This window comes from Osmia bicornis, chromosome 3, assembly GCF_907164935.1.
Source record: "Osmia bicornis bicornis chromosome 3, iOsmBic2.1, whole genome shotgun sequence".
NCBI lineage: Eukaryota > Metazoa > Arthropoda > Insecta > Hymenoptera > Megachilidae > Osmia > Osmia bicornis.
This window is the reverse complement of record NC_060218.1, coordinates 3,703,882-3,722,545: the sequence shown is the minus strand read 5'-3', so window position 1 is coordinate 3,722,545 and position 18,664 is coordinate 3,703,882. Positions and strand designations below refer to the sequence as shown.

The window sequence follows — 18,664 nt, the reverse complement described above, 5'->3', positions numbered from 1 at the left end:
AATACGATCGAAGGAAAAGGAGAGGCAAGCTGATTCCTCTTCCTCTTTCCGTGGAAACGAGAGGAAGCAGTCCGCGCGGCATGTTTAATGCATCGTTCAACATTTCCATGTCAAACATCGCTTTGACTCGCGGAATTTAAAACCGTCTGACCAGTGGAACACACACATACGTAAACGTACACGTATACCGCTATGGGGGGTGGGTGTGTGCAAGTTGATGGGAAAACCAGCCATCTTTATTTACCGTCGAGTCGCCGCTGGACAAGGTGCGCTAAAGCTCGATAAGGGTGCCGATCGATAGGGGTCGAAAGTTGAAAGGAACGCGATTGTAACGCGACACGCTGTTTCCATGGACGAAAGTAACGTTTTCGTCATTCTTTTAGAGGGTTGATGTTTCGTAAATTTCGATCTTGAATGTCTAGAAATTATTTCGCTATAAAAGGACTCAAATTACAAATTAGATTAATCGAATAATTAAATTATTGCCTAAAGGAGTTTACAAGAATTTAACTTTTAAATTGCCTTAGAAAAGTTATATTTGAAACGTATTTCGATGGTGGTCTCCACTTTAAGAGAGGATACACGCTTCTTTCGAATCTATTTGCCTGGCAAAGCTATCCCGCCTAGCTGCCAAGTGTGTTTATTCGGTATATCAATAAGGACGAAGTGGAGGAGAGCAAGGACGAGGTTCCCCAAGGGTTTCGTCCTTGTCCGACGACCGCCTCTCTGCTGGACGGCTTGATAACATTATGTTTCTTCGGCCGACATATGCACTGGCCGGTTTTTGAAGAACGAAGGGATAGCACCCTAAAAACGTGGCCGACCCGAGGACATGTGTCGAAGCGATGATCCTTTCACCTCTGAAAGCTGTCGCGACCCTTAAATGGACCAGCAACCTAGGAAAAAAAACTATAAATCATTGGACTAATTAAAAAAATGTGTCAAGGGGACGAGCTGTTAACGCGAAATTTTCAGGGTTAACGTTTCCCTCTTTCACGGCAAATAATAACAGAAAACATCGTTTACTGTTTAACGAAGCGAACGTCTAATAAAAAGAAAATAGCTACGCGTCCGAGAAAGTCAGTGGAGGAAGAAAGACGAATCGCGAGCAAACAAACGCCTGTTAAAAAGTAATCTTCGAAGTCAGTGAACTGTGTAACGTAGTCTCGTCGCGTGTAAATTACGCTGTCCGTTTACGGAAGGATCCTTTCTTGCCGTTCTCCAACGTACAATCTCTCCCCCGGGACTATCGTTCTTCTTCACGGGATCACCCTCTTCCCTCTGAGGTATTTAAATTCCGTTTATTCGAGCAAGCCGAGCGGAATTGTTTCGCGTGTCTGAGCGAAGGGACACGATTCGTGGCAAAAATCGACTAGTTTGATTCGTCTTTCCATTTTGTCGCGCTGTTTGAAATATCGAGGAACGGCCATATGCGAGGCAATAACCGGGACTACGTACACGGACGTTTCATATAAGGCGGCGAAGGGGACGCGTACGGGGGCGAGAAAGGGTGGCTCGTGAAATATTGGCTACATAGATTTCGACCATTATTACCGTGTGTAAAACATGGCGACATTTGGCGCTAAATCGATCAGCCTGCTGCGTTATGCTTCGCGAGGGACCAAACAGAAATGAAAAAAAAAAAGCTAGACTATATTTCGAGACTCGATAAAAATCTACATGTGTCTTACGATAATCGTAAAATCTGACGAATAATTTGTTGATTATTTTCGAAGAGGTTCTCTGTCATGTTATGGTTATGCTTGGCACCTTAATCGGTAGTCGTTCACGTACGCCTATGCCATTAATTGTCGATGCTTAACGACGTATATATACGCTGTTCTAGCAAGTGCAAGGGTTAAGTAGATACGTATTTCGAGGCGTGTGCAAACGTGTCCTGTGGACGGAAAGGTTCGTTAGAAAGGTACTGGCAGCGATGAAACGGTGTAAATGGTCGTCGCGGGGAGCGAATGTATTTATGGAAGGCCGTGTGGCCACAGCCTAAGAATAACAACGATAAAGTATTCTCGCCATGAATATTTCGTATCTTCTATGGGGATCTCCCGGCTCGAACGTCGTTCAAATTGAATTCTGATTTAACTGGCCGCGTCTTGCCGGCACAGAAATATCCCTTCGCGCTGTTGGCGTTGGCGTGGAGGAAACGGTAGAAGGGTTCTGCACACGATTTCTTTCGATCCTTTAGAGTAGGAATTTCCAACGAGCAGCGGATCGAAAGGAAAGATCTACGCTTGGAGTTTCGCAGTTTTCCCTGCTGGCTAAACCTTCTCTCATATAAGTTACGTGATTTAAGAGTACGGATTTATAGCGAGCAAAGTTGCGCCCAAGTTTTATGGTTCGACCGAATTGTTTCGAACTGCCGAAAGCTCTTACTCTCACTCCTCTGTCCTCCTCGCGAACGCGTTCGAAAATTCAATTAAAGGCGGAACGAGACTTTCCGCTCGACGCTCGGACACTTTTCGCTGGTAAATCTACGATGAGAGAAGCAACCGAGACGGGAGAACAGGGTTGCTTGTGTTCCAACTTTGAAGGATTAATATTAGAATCGTTGTTACTCGAAACTTCGATCGTCGTCTGTTTTCCAGTTGAATTACGAGGGAAAGTGTAGATTCGAAAGGCAAATACTTTGAATGAAATAATGGTATTCCCTTCTCTATATTAATAAATGTATTCTAGATGAAGAAAAACCACGGGAACTTATTTATAATCGTAATAAAAGCGGTTTCAAAAGTGGTATGTGAAACGAGACATTTTTCATGTCGAATAAAAAGCTCGAGGCGTTTTTCTCGGCCACGTAATAACGAGTTGAACGTAATGTTGAACAGTGGCGCCCGCTAAATCGGCGTTTCACGCGCGTTGATCCCGAACCGACGAGTCTCCTCTTTGCTCGCGATCGCCGCCAACAAAAATGAGATGCACGAGGGTAATTGATGAGCGGCCGTAATAACCCAAAAGACGAGTTACCAGGAGGCTCGCGGCAAAAACCTCGAGGCGGTCGCGTGGATTCGTTCGAGGCGAAAGCAGCTGCGAGCCGCAAATTAGCATGGGGGGCTATAAACGATAGCGGTTTCGACAGTTCGCGACCGATGTTCGAGTTAATCGAACGATTAATTAGACCTTGCGAAAGTCGCATCCTCTTCGTGTATAATTTCGTCCTCTTCGTCGAAATTTAATATCCTTTTAAAATTTCATCAACGCTCCATAGGCAAAGAGCCATTAAAAAATTAAATTTTCCTCGTTTCCCCAACGACGTCGCATTTACGATACGAGGCAGAAAATCAAGCAATTAAATCATAAACAGAAATTCCCATAATATACCATGCCAACGATCACTTTTTTTCACGAGACAGTCCACATATTAACGATCCAACTGGTACACGGTGTTCCAGTATTCTATCTTAATCTTTCTGGCGGATGAATTATGATTTCCTTTCGTAATGTAACACCGCATTGCCTGGATTCTGATGGAAGAATCCAGGCTACGATTTTACATTAAACATTAATAAACGATCGTTCGATGAAACAGGCGTTAGAAAATGGATAAATGTTCTCTAAACAGCATCGTGCAAGAGCACGGTCTTGTATTCTAAACAGAGGTACCAATTACCTCTAAAATTTATAATAACGCGCGATTTACCATAATTAATCGATTACGCTGGCGGGACGTGCGGTCTCGCGCTGGCTCGCGCGCCGAACGAGGGGCATTTTTTTCAGATCATAATTTTAGATAGGCCTGCTCGCCGTTCCCGCTGACGCAAATGGCGGCGTGTAGGCAAATTGAGGTGAGATTGGAGGTCAGCACGGTCCGCCGACCGTTGCTACAACCCGATCGCGAGTGTACCGGGCGATGCGAAAGCGATTTGCGGCTTCAAACTTTGCCACGCGGTTCCTCCGACGAAATTCAAGGGTAAAATCTTTGAGAAGCTTGAAAAATTCCCGAATTTCCAGGTGGTACCTTCTTTGATAAAGATTTTAATTAGAGCCATCGGATATTTTGCTCCTCCGTAAGTGGGATAATGTAGAAAACAGTGGTTGCACGTGCAAGATGCAATCTAGGCATGCAGATTAGCGAGAGATCCGAGAAATCGGCAAAAAACAGGTAGTGGCTATTAACATCACGATCGTCGGTACCTCTATTAATAGCGAACGACTAAAAAGCCTCGGCGAAGGATCAATTATTTTCTTGCCTCGCTTAACGCCACCGTTATTTCGCCGGTGTGTATCTGACACACATGCATGATCACTCAATTTCAACAAGGTCGCGGCCTTTTTGCTCGCTATTTCGATGCGTTCGAACATCGCGGAGAATAGACAATTAACGAGCGAAGCCTGGAAAAGTGGATGCTCTATTAGCCTGTTAAGCCTTCTATGACTCTCGTTTTCACTTATATCCAGTCGCCTCCTATATATATTCCTAATCCTGTTTCTAATCAATCCAGAGGATTAAAATTAACGCGTCAGAAATATCTCGTCACACATCCGTGAGAGGTTAATCATTTGATCTTACAAGTCAAGATACGCAACGAGTCGATCCTTCAGTCTAGTTTACCCTGATAGAGCAACGCGAATAATGATTTTCGTTAACACTCGATCGTTTACATAAATATAGCATTACTCTATCAATGTACACCGGGCTTTACTCTCACGCGAGGTTCCTTATCTGACAGCCTTCAAAGAGAAACCACGAAGAAGTACTAATTACGGATGGTTGTCGGACCGAGCCGCGCCCTAGCTCGCGGATCGTTCGTCTTTGCAGAACGAATTTCTTATCCGGACAATCGAGTCAACGAGCAAATTCCACGCCGAAAGTAGCTGGACTCTGCCAAATCGAGTAACGCGATTTCACGTTAATATTAATGATCGAGACCGGCGACGTATTCCCGGATTCGTTTTCTTTTTCCGCGAGCTGATTTATTGGACGACGGTTTTGCGGCTCGATCTCGCAAGAGTAAATCTCTCGATGAAAGAAGAAACGGAAGGCTTCGCTCGTCAAGATTTATCGGCCGCCATAGGTAGCGGGAAAATTTTGCTTCTTAAATACCGGGGCGGCGGTGAAAGGGTTAAATTCCAAGGAGTCGTGGGTACCCAGATTCTCCGCGATCTTCCTGGTGCAGAGGAGCAGGGTAACGAAGAAGGAATCACCCGGTACGTGAATCGGCGCGTAATACCAAGGGATCACGGTGGACCGGCTAACGTGATTATTATAAAGTCAATACGTTGCTAACTCATCAGCCAGCTCCGCCCTCTAACAGCCCGGTAATATGCACCGGCCAAGAAGTCAGTTACTCTCTATCTTGCCTTCTCTCGCTTTCTCTTCGATCCGGGCTCTCGATCTTCTTCCAAGCTTCGACTTTATTCGCTCTCGCTCCCTGTTCCCTTCTTCATCCGACTCGCTCGATCGGAAAAGGCAACACCGACCGTCTTCTTTATCTATGTTACCGTAGCTCGAATAGGTACTCTACCTACGCGTTCTAACCTACCGTATGTACCTACACCTACCTTCCGATCCTCTCTCTGCTCGTCTGGTCCCCGGCTTCTTTGCACGTGCAATACACGCTTCGTGGCGCGGTACGACGTATCTGGCGGATCTCGAACGAGCCGCACGAAATCGCTGCCTGCAATTACCCCCGAGAAATATATTACTTAAGGATTGCTCGCTAAGAACGCAGACGGTAACGGATGCTTCCACGTCCGACGATCACGGTCCCCCGCGTGAGCTTCGACTACGTCCATGCCTTGCAATCGCTCTTTTCTTAGCTCGAGGAACGTTTAATGAAGATTTCACATTGACTTTAACTGCAATTTGATCATTTTTTTTTCTTTTTTTTTTTCTATAACGCTCTGCATCTAAGACCTGATACATCATAAGTGCCATTTACTTTTATGCCACGTAACACCTAATAATATTCATCTCGTAGAATGTTCTTGGTAACGCTATCGAACAATCGTCGGGATCTTCCGCTTCCATCGATCCGCGAGAACGATCGACGCTTATCAAGCGGGATAGTAGTGATGGCGAGTGAGCGATAAATGCACGCGCAACGAACGCAGGTGAACCCACGTGTAACCGATAACGTAATACCGGAAAAGGGAAAAGCAAAAGAGGCGGGAGCACACACCAGCTCGCTCCAGGTATCTGTTACACGCCTCATGGACAGCGCGGAACGCGTGATTACAGCCGCCAAAGGTGCTACGAGGCGAGGCCGTGACTCTTTTTCTTTTTTTCTTTCTTCTTTCTTTTCCCTTGCAACGCGAAGTTCAAGGCTCAGCTTGGTCTCTGCGAGTCGTTTCCATTCATTCGTGTGGAAAGCGTGTAGACACTCGAACACGCCGGGGAACTCGTGCTCGCACCTCGTGGATATTACGCGACGGAACACACAGCAACATCGATCGTGTGTTGCGTTTCTCGATTCGCTTTTCCTCGGCTAGATCGAGATATCGCGCCGCGTGACGCTGCTATTACGCGATTCGCTCGACCGTTTATTTATCGCGTTTCACGCACCTATTCCAGCTGACTCGATCCACCGATCGCGCGATGAAAAGGAAAATCAATCTCTTTCGAGCCTCGTTTCAGAAGAAATTTATTGGAAATGTAAATCAATTATTAGTTTAAAGGTTGAGGTATGGGATACAAAAATTTGTCACTTGTGTATCCTAGACTTAACAATCATTCTATGATACATAAACTCCATCGTTCCTGCTAACCGAGACGAACAGAACGTGTTGGAGTTGGTACTCGCAGCGTGTGTATGTGTGTGCATGCTCGGCTGGGCTACAGGGTCAGAGGTTAAGCGGCGTGATTGAGTCTTGCTTACAAGGAGCCGCCCTTCGTTGTTGCTCTCGTCCTACCTTCTTCGTGGGGAAGGAAACCATAATGCAATTTAAGCCATAATACTTGACTTTAAATTGAAAAGATTGCCCGGGGGATGCGAGGGAGCTAGGCTCTGACTATCGTAGCGGGCATGGAGGCCAATGATGGTGGTTGGTGCGGTTCCGACCCAACAAGGATGGAGTTGATGGAACGTCGAGGGGTATCCCGTCCCGTTCTTGCACATTTTCTTGGAAAAACAAGTCGGTCCCGGTTCTGCACACGACGGCCATCTCGCGGGAAGCTTCCACTTGGGTAAACGATCGGCAGCGTCGATATTCCGCCTACAAGCGCGTTAAGCACCTAGCTGAACGACCTCTTCGTCACCTCGCACCCTTCTCTCTTTCTCGCTCGTTGTCCGTGTTGCTGGCACCCTTACCAGTTGGACCGATAATACCGATTAGCTGTGAATCGTTACCTCCGCGAGGAACGAAGCTATACCAGGCTTTTTGCTCCGCTGCCAGATGGTCGATTTCGGTTTAGGAATTTTTTTGATCGGGAGGAGATAGCCTCTCTGCTTTCCCAGCTTGATTAACCCTCGCACGGTTATCCCCGAGTCTTTCTAAATCTAAATATCAACTGTCTTTTGAAAATAAAATTGCAACGTCGAGTCTGAAGAAGCGACAGGTGTCGAGAGAAGGATAAGGAGGTTGCTCGGTTCAAACTTTCAAAGATCTAATAATTTCGAACACGATCGGATGCTGTTTCCTCGATTGGCAAACTTTGCCGCTGACCAATGGCCATCTGTCGAGTCGTTTCTGTACTGCTCTCCATCTTCCTCCCTCTTTATCCTTCCCTGTTTTCTCGTCCTCTTCTCGAGTCACCCCCTCAGTCTGCACGCTTCAGCTTACATTTCCAATCAATAACCGATTGAACAACCCCCTCTCAACCCCCATCTGCTCGCATTCCACCGAGCTAACGGCCAAACAATCCTGCGTTCCACGGCTTCGCCGCGTTGCTATCCTCCTCTTCGTTGATTCTGCCGGAATAACCCGGTGGAAAAAGAGGAAAAATTCGTATCGATGATTCTGTGAAAACTACAGGATGTCCCGTGCAAGTGGGCCAAGGTAGAGATTCTAAAATTGTAGATTGATTATAGATCCTTCAGCTCTCATAGATTCGACGGTGTAGGTAATTATCTGACGGAGTTTCCTTATAGAAAACAGATCTATCGGTGAAAAAAACGTTTTCTTTCAATGGTCAAGGTAGAGAGAAGAAGCTGAAGTAGGAGGAGACAGGAGGAGAGGTTCGAAGAGGCGAGATGATAAATCAGATAGGTGGCAGCAGCTGGTGCTCGGGAAATTGCTTCCCCATTGTATCGGGACGTGTTATTTTGGAAAATCATCTCTCGGCTCTTTGCCTGCTAATTTCGGTGGGCCTTGTGCCCGAAATTACTACCTACTTCCTGGGTCGCGGACCTGCCGGTGGCCAGCTACGGCAACCCTCGGTCTGGGCATATGGAATGCGGTTATGGACAGCCTATCTGGTTTCGTCGAACGGACCACGGTTTGCTGTTAATTGCGGACGTATTCTTAGTTTCCCTCTTCCGGAAATATTTTCTTCTCTTCGACGATCGATAAAAAAAACTTTTACCCTCAATCAATTGATATCCTGCTCTATAATTCTGACAGTTCTAATCTACTATTTCGTTCGTATTTGATTTAGAATACCAGGTAAAATCGTTCGTAATTCGGTAAACAAACTGGTTACTCATGGACGATAAGAATCTCGTGATAATTCACGCATTATCCAGATAACACGAGTGACATTCAAGTAGAAATATAAAAAAAGACGGTGTTGCATTATACTAAAGTCAACAATTTCTGCAAGGTAGATCGTAATCGCCGTATCCAGAGTTTATGGAAACTTTTCAATGACTCAAAGAACGCCGCCGGAAAATATTAAAAATTCCAGAATATCAGATCTACCTGAACTTACCCTCCATTCCTCGAGCGCATAGACATGTAAATGCGGTTTTTGCAAGTTCAATGGAGCCGGTGGTTCGGTGAAAAATTTCGGAAAAGGACTTTCGTGTCGACGATAGCAGAAAGCACGTATCGAAAACGTGGCCCCGACAGTAATGAAAGACTTAAAGACGACCGGACGTCCCCTCGCATTAGCATGTCGAAAGGTGCACCGATCGGAAGATTGAAATCGCCTACGGTCCTTCCTCAGGTAGCGTTATGAACTCATTAGGGCTTTTGTGGTCGAATACACCTTTTAGCGAACAGTATGTTCGACTGAAACACGCTAAGTGGTTGCGTTTTGTTTTATCTCTCCGAACTGTCATTCGAATTTATTACTAGTAAATCGTCGGAATGACGAATCTATGATTTTCTAGTTTTATTTTAATATAAAGTTCTATCGGTCAAACAGAAGTTTGTGACAGCAACAAAGTTACGTTCGGTTGATCAATCCCACGCTCTTCCTGTTTCTCCCGTTTCATGAAAAACACGAACGTGACCCTTGTGTCATAATAAGGGTATAAACCACCCTGTAGGAATGGTCGAAAATCTGCCCTCTGACCTCCAACAGGCAGGACACGAGCGACATACGAGCAATAGCGTTATACACAATGACGCAGTCCGCTGCACCCTAAGCTCGCTTGACCCCTCTCGATACAGGACAATACTCGAGTTTCGATAGAAAATCTGTATATCGGTATACCTGTCATGCTTTTTATCTAATCACAAAAACAGACTTAGAAATATTAGTGCGTAGTACTAATTGAAGTCGACTAATGTTAGAATATTATTATCGTTCACCCCGACGAATGTCCACAACCCCTTCAGTCCCTAACAAAAGTTTATCAGTCGATCCAGCCTTCCTCTAATTTTCACAAATTTGTGCAATTAAAGAATCGAACCAAAATTTTATTTTTCCCTACGAATGAAACCACGACAAATAGCAAACAGATTCAAATCATCCGCTCGAGTTCCACGAATTACACGCTGGACAATGTTTCCTAACGCTCGATCCGCTCGCAAAGCCACGCGACCGTTTCCACTCGTTCGAACAATCAGCCAGCTTCCCGCCCGGAAATTTGTCCCAGTCTGGCCATTACCGTGGCTACAATTAAAGCCAATAATTCACGAGGGGGTAGAGAGCGAGGCACGAGCCGACTGGCGATCTTTGAAAAGCCGAAATGTGTCCACGTTCCAGATTCTCGAGTGTATCCATTTACCTCGACGTGAGTGGACAGTGGCGAGTGACAGTACACACACACATACGTGTAGAGGTAACAATAATGGCTACTGACCATCGGCCATCCCTGAATATTCCAACCCCGACCGATGATTCAATCCGACAATGGACCGTTCCGCCGGACAATGCTCTGGTCAAATGCACTATCGACGAACAGACAAGAGGGAAATGGGGGTGGGTGGTTGCAAAATAGGGGCGCCGGATGCTGGACCCTTACGTTGATTTCCCCCCTGAAAGCGTGGGTGGGGTCACGGTACGTCCTTTCACACTGGGACATCTCGCATTTTCTTTCGAGGAAAACTCACTGAAAATTTGCTCGATTCTTCGCTGATCGATACGGATACGGAAAGGCGGTTCACCGGCAAATGATATATCTGTGCCCTCGGAGTGGTGGAAAATTCGAGACGGAAAAATTGAGTTGATGGGTCGAATAGGATGAAAAAAAAAAGAAGATAAAAGAATACCACGAATTGTGTATAGAATCGAATCGAGTTATGAGAACGGTCAAGCATTAGACCGTTGTCTTGTATCGCAGTAAATTCCATTCTTAGTCGTATTTTCTGGCAGCCCTTTCCTCTGGCGAAGGGTGCGCGAAGAGAAACTATGAACAGAGAAAAAAAAAGAAGGAACAACAACGGTGCAGTTTATCGGAATTTTGAAATGCCTGGTCGGTCGGAGGAGTCATTAAGTCGTAAAACTAGGCGGTAACCTCCGGAAAGGAGAAGAAAAAACAGATTTGCGTCCCTGACTGAAGGACTAGGGGTGCTGTAAATTTTTTTTTTTTACACAGCACCGGTGGAAATGGGCTTTCCGTGTTTTGCGAAAATCTACATTTCCAATCCGTACGACGGGACTGTAAATCTTCTCGGAGGGTTCGAAAGTGCGAGGAGGGTAGAGACGAGACGAACAACACGAACGTTCTTTACCGAGATCATTGTCTATCAGCAAATTCCCGTAATGACTTTGCTTAATTCACACGCTAGTTTCAGCTGCTCGATGTTCATCGTTATTGTAAATGTTGATTGGGCAATTGCGATGGAATTGGCCTTCCCACGGTTTCTCGATACAAACACGAGCCACGAAGAGAAAAACGACGCTCAATTATTCTTACACCCGGATCGATCCGTGAATTGTCTAATTCGGTTAATTAATCCATTGGCTTAATTATCGTTTGCCCGATAAACGAGGCAATGAAACCTTCTTTTACCAGTTTCTTCGGTACATTATAAAATCAAATAAACGTCTATTAGGATAAAAATAAGAAATACGAATTTTGAAAGAAATTTTTTCAAAATTTCCATTCGAATGATCCGAGCGGCTCTGATCAGCCGCGAAATTAAAAGGCTACCGGACGCGTCGTCGAGCCGAGAATCGAGGGGTGGAAACGTTTCTATAATTCAGTGCAGCGGCTAGAGAGACGTCGATCGTTCAGGATCGAGGATCAGGGTCGGATAATGTATGTACCCTCTGTCGAACGAGGCGAGAGAAGAAGAAGAGAGTGGCAGAGAGGCACGTAGGGACTCTGTTTCTCGATGCTGTTCCTTCTCTCTCTTGCTCAGCAGGGTTTGCGGGGGTGCACCCCCACAGGCCAGCTGAGAAGAGGGGCAGCGCTGACCAACGCGAACGGACAGCTCTTGGCTCACCAGTAGACAAGTTGCCCCCGACAGGCCAACTTGGGGCACCCCTGCTATTTTCATTTTTTTTTTTCCTCCAAAATATCTCACGTGTGTTCATTGCAAATTTCACCAGTGAAAATCTGTGAACGTGTCGTTAATTTGAAATCAAATGAACGAATCTGTCGTTCTCTATGTGTCGCTGGTAAAAAGGTTTGTTTACATTGGAATCGAGTGCGAGTGCAGTCGAAGTTCGATCGTTTTCGATGAAACAGGAAGTTAGGGGAGGAAGTTGATATCTAGAAGAAGAGTGTCAAAGGCTTTCTAATGGTTATCGGTATCTGTCAATTCGGGGGCAAGAGGAAGATGCACGCGGACGCGAAGCCGACCTTCCGGATACGTAAGCGGAAATATTCTATTTTTCACGCGTGTAATATCGTTTAAAGAAAATTATAATTTAATTGAATGTCACGAGCAACGCAACGTGGGGTTCGTTATAATCGAATCCCCAGCTTGAACCCATATCGAGTTCGGTGAATGATAATACCAGCATGCGTCAACCGGATGTCGAGAATTTTATAGGAAACCATGGTGTCCCGCATTAGCCAACGTGGTCTTTTAAATTGGTCCCTTTCTGCATTCTGATACATTCTCCTTTTTATCCATTTTCCTACCCCCATCGTGATGTCTCTTGATTATCTGCTGTTTAAAAAACGATACTCCTAATTCTGTCTACGCTAATTTGTATCGTTAAATAGGAGACAGCTTTTTATAAAGGTTCTCGTGTTTCTTTGGTTAACATTGTATAGTTAGAGGAAGAGGAAAAGTCAATAGCTCAGCTGGTAGGGTATGAAATGCAAAAACCAACCCCCTTTCTGTGATTAGACCAGCGTGCAACGATTGGGGTTGCTTTTAGGTCGAGTAGGGATGCTTCCCGCCATTTTAAAGTCCCCACCCTCTTCGTTTGTACTAGCCTCAATCACCCCATACGCTTTGGATTATCCGTGGACGCACTCGAATTCCATTTCGATGTCCCTTAAATTTCTTCTATCTTTTCCTATGGGATTTCTCACCCCTTTTACTTCTACTCCATCGACTGTTATTATTCTTGTTTTTAAAAATACTGTATATCAAGGAGTATCGTAATCATCATGGATCGACTGTTTATAGGGTAAGGGAACAAGGGGCTACTATGTTAATTGGACTACTACTAAATTCATAAATTTTCATGAAATATCGGCGAGCACTTACGGTGTTTCCTAAGCTTATAATGATAGTTTAATAGGATTATATAGCGCGATAAGTCGAACGTCAGTCACGCTTTGCATTACCGCAGGATTTCTCTACCGACCATCGATTTTCATCAGCGAAAATGAATAATACTGTCCCAGTAATGTTAAAATACAAAACCAACCCTTTTGCCTTTCAATGAAATTACAAAATTTATGCGGGACAAAGAAAATGGTGTAGAACACGATTGTTTGTGGGTGCACCGGATTCTTCCAGTTAGATGGTCACAAATTTGTAGCAAACCCCCACGAGGATCTGGTCGAGTGCACCGCGAAAGGGGGGCTACGTGTTCGCTTAACAAGGAATTCAAGTCATAACGCTTAATTAAGGTACTGTACCCGCATTCTGGCGAAGGGCAGAGGGGTTGGAGAAGGTACGAGGGCCATTGGGCCCCGGATCGTGACCAACCCAGAAGCAGGAACGCGGTCAGATCGGCTGATAACGATCTGATAAGGTGCCCTCCCAAGATTACGAGCAGAGTTTCGCTGGAAGCTCCATGCTGCTTGGAGAAACCAGTTTTTCTACGGGGTCAGTTTAATTAGATTTTCCTTGGGATCCATCGATACTCGCCTCCCCCTTTTTTTTCATCTTTTTTTTTTGCATTTCTGAACCATATGGACTTGAAATTTTATTTAACCCTTATTAGAAGCATGCGTAGTAAAAGAAAAGAAAGTTTTCTCCATTAGAGTGGTAATTTGTTCATTTTTTTCTTCTTCTTCTTCTTAAGTATTACAGTAATGGAAAAGAGAAAATTCTAAGCTGATCATTTCAGTCTCTTCCACTTCCTGAAAATAATATTTCTCATTTGGCCGTCAGTAGCAAAATGGCGTTCGAATTAATTAATTACATCTTCGTTCGAGTTGCTACGTAACTCGATTTCGCGCAATTGAGTTGTTCGTCCGGAGGCGGGTAAAACTCTCCCCCCATCCCATCGACATACCATCGTTCTCTCGTTTTCTTCTTCCCAATCGGTGTATTATCGATATTTGCACGCTACGATAATTATCGAGCCTTGATCTCTCCTTTCCCTCTTGCCTTATCCACTCTTAACTACCTCCCTTGTTTCATTGCTACACGGAGTTGAGTTATCTGTCATAAATTTCGTAATTTTATATCGTTTCTTGAAAAATTATGATATGGTAAAAAAATTACAACCGAACGTTTAAGAACCCTCTATTATTACTTCATGCTTATTGTTCCATTAACGATTTACAGACGATGAAAAATAAAATTTAAAGTTTATCAGTCGATAATTGTCAAACAAAAATCCAAATTTCTTCTGTAAGTACAGGCGTATTCACAGGAAACAAAGTCCTTACATCTTGTTGCTCTTTATTTGTTGGACTCTGTTCACCCACCCCTTTCTCACCCCCTTATTCTCTCCAAGTGTGTGTATATATACAGCTGCCTCGACATTGCCAGAAGCACTCTGGTTGGATATAATATATCGTCCGGATTAACGGAGCCCTCTTATTGTTTTCCACTCTTGCGAGGATCTACTTCACCTCCCCTTTCCACCCCCTCAGCCACGGGTTCGAACCGTATCCTGTCGTTTCTTTCTTCTCTCGCGCGTGTTCTTAGTTATAACTTAATTACAAGAAAAGCTGCTCGCATGGGGACCGGCTGGCTGGCTCGAAACGATATATATTAGATTTCCCGTCATTAGAAACTTTTTGCACCGAGAAATTGTATCTCCGGGAGGGTGAAAATGGACGAACGAAGAAACGAGAAGGAGCTCGCCGTTTTAGCGAGACTGAATCGCTTCGTCGACGATATTATGTATTAACCATTTTCAGAATTTCTAAATTTAATTCCATTGGCAAGGGTACAATAAGTTGTTAATCAACGTTCAGTGAACTCTGTTAACGTTCACGGTTCGTTCAGAGTTGAAACGTTAATCAAGTCATCGTTCGGACGATAAAATTGATGCCCATAGCTCTGAACTGTCAATTCATCATGAAATTAAGTTTGAAGTATCAATTAGACGATAAAACGACGTTCATGATCACGATGACGTTAATTGAACGTAATTCCATCGATAAGATTTCCATTTCATATCGAACATAAAATTAAGATTCCTAGTTGTCTTTACAATCACTAGAGAAAAGAGAGCGTGTATCAAGCGGATGAAAGGCCGATATTCCGGACGACGATCATCGTACAAAGCTCTCTAATTACCGAGTAATTATGAGCATCGTCGGTTGTCGCAAGCTTGTACACACGCAGGACACGGGTCGTGTTTGATCGTCAACAGGAACGAGTCGTTGCCATGTCAGCACGGCTATTCTGCCAATTAAGGCGAATTTCTGTCGTTATTATTTTTTAATGGATTATACACGCGTCCCGCGGCATTTGCATTCGATGAATATTTCATTCACGCCGGCCGGGACCGTACAAGACGCAAAGGCCTGTTAATTAATCGAGCGAACTCGACGAATTCGTGGCGTGTACGGCCTCGTTTCCCCTCGTTTAATGGAACATTACCGCTTGATCATAGATAGTGACTCGTATCTGTTTTGGAAAACTGGAAGAGATGGCAGAAGTTAGTGTCACAATTTAGGCATACTCATTCAATTTCGTAAGTCTTGCAATTATTGCAAATTTTCGGTAATAACTCTTCCAATTAATTCACCCGAAACGAAGTCTGAAAAGGCCCGCCAGCATCACAATTTAAATCCACTTAAACAATTTAATTCGGTATCAGATATTACAAAGTGCGTGTAACATCTCGTCCAATTAATCCGTCGAGGATCTTGGAGCAACTATAGCGAAAGTCAGAACTTCAAAGGCTCGAATGCCGCAATTTAGACGTACTTAAATAACCATCAACAGCGGAAGAATACCGTTGTCATGGAGCATTTTTGCATATTAACGTTCAGCCAGCCAGCAAACCGTCGGCGGTCCTTAATCAAAAGCTCGTTAATCACAATCCAACCCGGTGTAACGCCATTTTACGCGTACGTTCGGTGCAGAAACCTTGTCTATAAGTTGTTTCTCTTGATTTTTTTTCTTCATCTCTATGCTGTACGTACCCACCTTCCCGTCTCAATTGCTCCCGACCGAGGCGTTTCCCTGACGAATAAGTCGACTCCATTACCTCACCGCGTGAAGCACTTACGTTCGTTTTCCTCGTTTCTTCCCCCTTTCTCGTGGTGCTCGGGATGCTTCCACCAACGAGTCGCCTGGAAAACCACCCCCTCGAGCGAAAGGTTCGCGTAAGCGTCCCTGTGAGGCCGTTAATGGCCCCTCGTTCACAGCTGTACGTGCAACGAAACGTCCTCTTCTTACGACCTGTCCTACGTGTCCGCACATTTTCACGGTAACTCGAACGAAAATATCGTAATCAGCTACGTGCGAAAGTGTACGACGTTGAATTGGAACGGTGATAAACCTTCATTCGATCAACCTATTTCTGAGAGTCGGTATGAAAAATCAAGATTTTTGATTTCGAAGGAAATAGATTTCGAATATTTGAAATTACTGTATGAACAAAGTTACAGTTGATACTTGGAAAACTTGATTAAAATATTCCTCAATCGTATAAGATGTAGCACTTGAATGGTATCTTGATTCGCGATCAAGCAACGACCACCTGAACAGTCACGATTGACGTAAATCAAGATAACAATTTGGAACGTCCATGGTCTCGGTACATCGCATTTTAATGCTTCACGATAAGAGGACGAAGTGATTTTTCATCGGTGAAACGGTACCCGAGTAACGAGAGGGAGCCAATAAATCGCTGAAACGTCGATACGTATCATACCTGATATAAATATACCGCGGCGTGTAACTGTATTATCGTTTCTCTGGTGGCCCGGTACGAGCCTCCCCACAAATCGCGTCGAATTAACTCGCCGTAAATTACGACGCCATTTTCGAATTGCCAGGGGCCACCAAGGCGGGGTCTGCTGGATCTCTCGAAGGAAGGGGTGTAAGGTCTCGCGCGTGTCACAGAATGAAAACCAATAAAAGGGGGCCGAGGTTCTTTTATGCATCGAATGCACGACACGCGACCCCAACCCTTCCTATCCAGACGTCCTCATCAATTTCAAATAATTTCTATCCGCGGCGATCGTTTCACTACCCTATCGTGTCTATCGATGTCCATGTGTTTCTTTTTTTTTTTCTCTTCTTCTGTCGCGCGACACCCCCTGCTGCATCTCGAGCCCCACTGAATCAAAGAACGATTCCTCGCGACCAATTATTTCGGAATCCATCAGTTTCGCCACGGGATTAAAGCGTTTCGAGAACGATTATCGGGACCAGGGATGATCGATCGATGGACGCGTGAAAGCCGAATCGCCAGCGAAAACGCCTAATTGCATGGAACGCAGTTGGGACCGTTTTTGCACCCGTATAAATGCTCGTTACGCTTCGCGGAATTCGAGGGGTCCAACGGCAGTGTTGGCTGGTCGAGCGCGAGTTAAAGTCCCGATAAAACATCAGGGATTCTTGGAAATTCTCGGCAAAACGGAACGATCTGGTTACCTCTTTATGTCTGGAAATTATCGTTACCACGAGAAGGTTCGCGGGCTGCTTGTTATTTCGTACTGACTTGCCAGAGGGCAGAGAAACGGTAAAAATGTACGTATGAAAAGTTTTCTTGGAGATTATGGATTTTGTTTCAATACTTCACTGGAAGAATGAAAAATTAATCGTTTAAACCGTGCGTCGCCGATCTTCCGGACGGATTTTTGGTCCAAGTCGACTTGAACGATGCGCCGTCAATCTAAGTCCCATGTATCAATGCTGGGTCAATGACACGAGGGTGTCGGTAACCCCTGCGCTTTCAAACGTAGCAGCTACGTAGGTTTTCAAAGTCATCGGAAGCCAGGGTGGCAGCGGCGAAGAAGAAGAAGCGAGGAGGTTGCAACCCTTTCGCGGGTGGAGCGAGTCATAATAAAAGAGAATGCTCGCAACCACCCCGTGTGCGAGCAGGGATCCGTTGGACAAGGCGGTCGCCATGGAGACGGAAGATCAAGTGGGCAGAGGGACGGGATGGCGGGGTGGACGAGGATCGTGAGACTGGGGGTTGGGTTGATTTCTTCATAACGGCCGCCATTATCGCGCCCTCCGACCGTGCCTCTACGTCCACCTCCACCTCCTCATTATGTCCTGGGGCGGAAGGGAATATTCTTGTTTTAAAAATAATCGCCGCCAGCCGGCTCGCGAATGGCGCCGTTAGTAATTGGAAAAAGTCTCGGCTCACGTGCAAGAACGCCGTTTCCAGCGCAGCATCTCTCTCCCCCTTTCCTCTTTCTCTCTGTTTCCTACTTCCTCCGACGGCTTTTCCATCGGTACGCTCCTTGTCACGAAGGTTGCAGTTGGTCCGGCATCCAACGGATTAAGGTTTCCTTCCGTAACGGAGGAAAACGTTTATTCGTTCGGTTATCTTGACGAATACGGGCGAGGATTTCAAAGAGGGACGAAATGAAAATTCTTCGTCGATTTTTATCTCGATGAATTCGTTCAACCGACCACCATTTACTTGGTAATCTTACAACTCTCATGAAACGTCCGAAGCTTTGAGATAGTTTTCATGATAGATGGATATTGTTCCTCAAACGACAACCCTTCGTTACATTGTTCCTTCATCGATGACACTCGACGAAGAAGACGACGTTGGTCGCCGAATTTCTTCTCCTAGAAAAGCATCATCCTCGGCGTC

The 18,664-nt window shown here is 45.1% G+C and overlaps 1 protein-coding gene across 5 annotated transcripts in view; it reads left to right on the top strand.

Annotated features, from left to right (window-relative positions):
- LOC114878099 (POU domain, class 2, transcription factor 1-like) overlaps positions 1 to 18,664 on the top strand; it is a 91,762-nt gene that overhangs the window by 47,956 nt on the left and 25,142 nt on the right. The gene's annotated exons all lie outside the window — the stretch shown is intronic.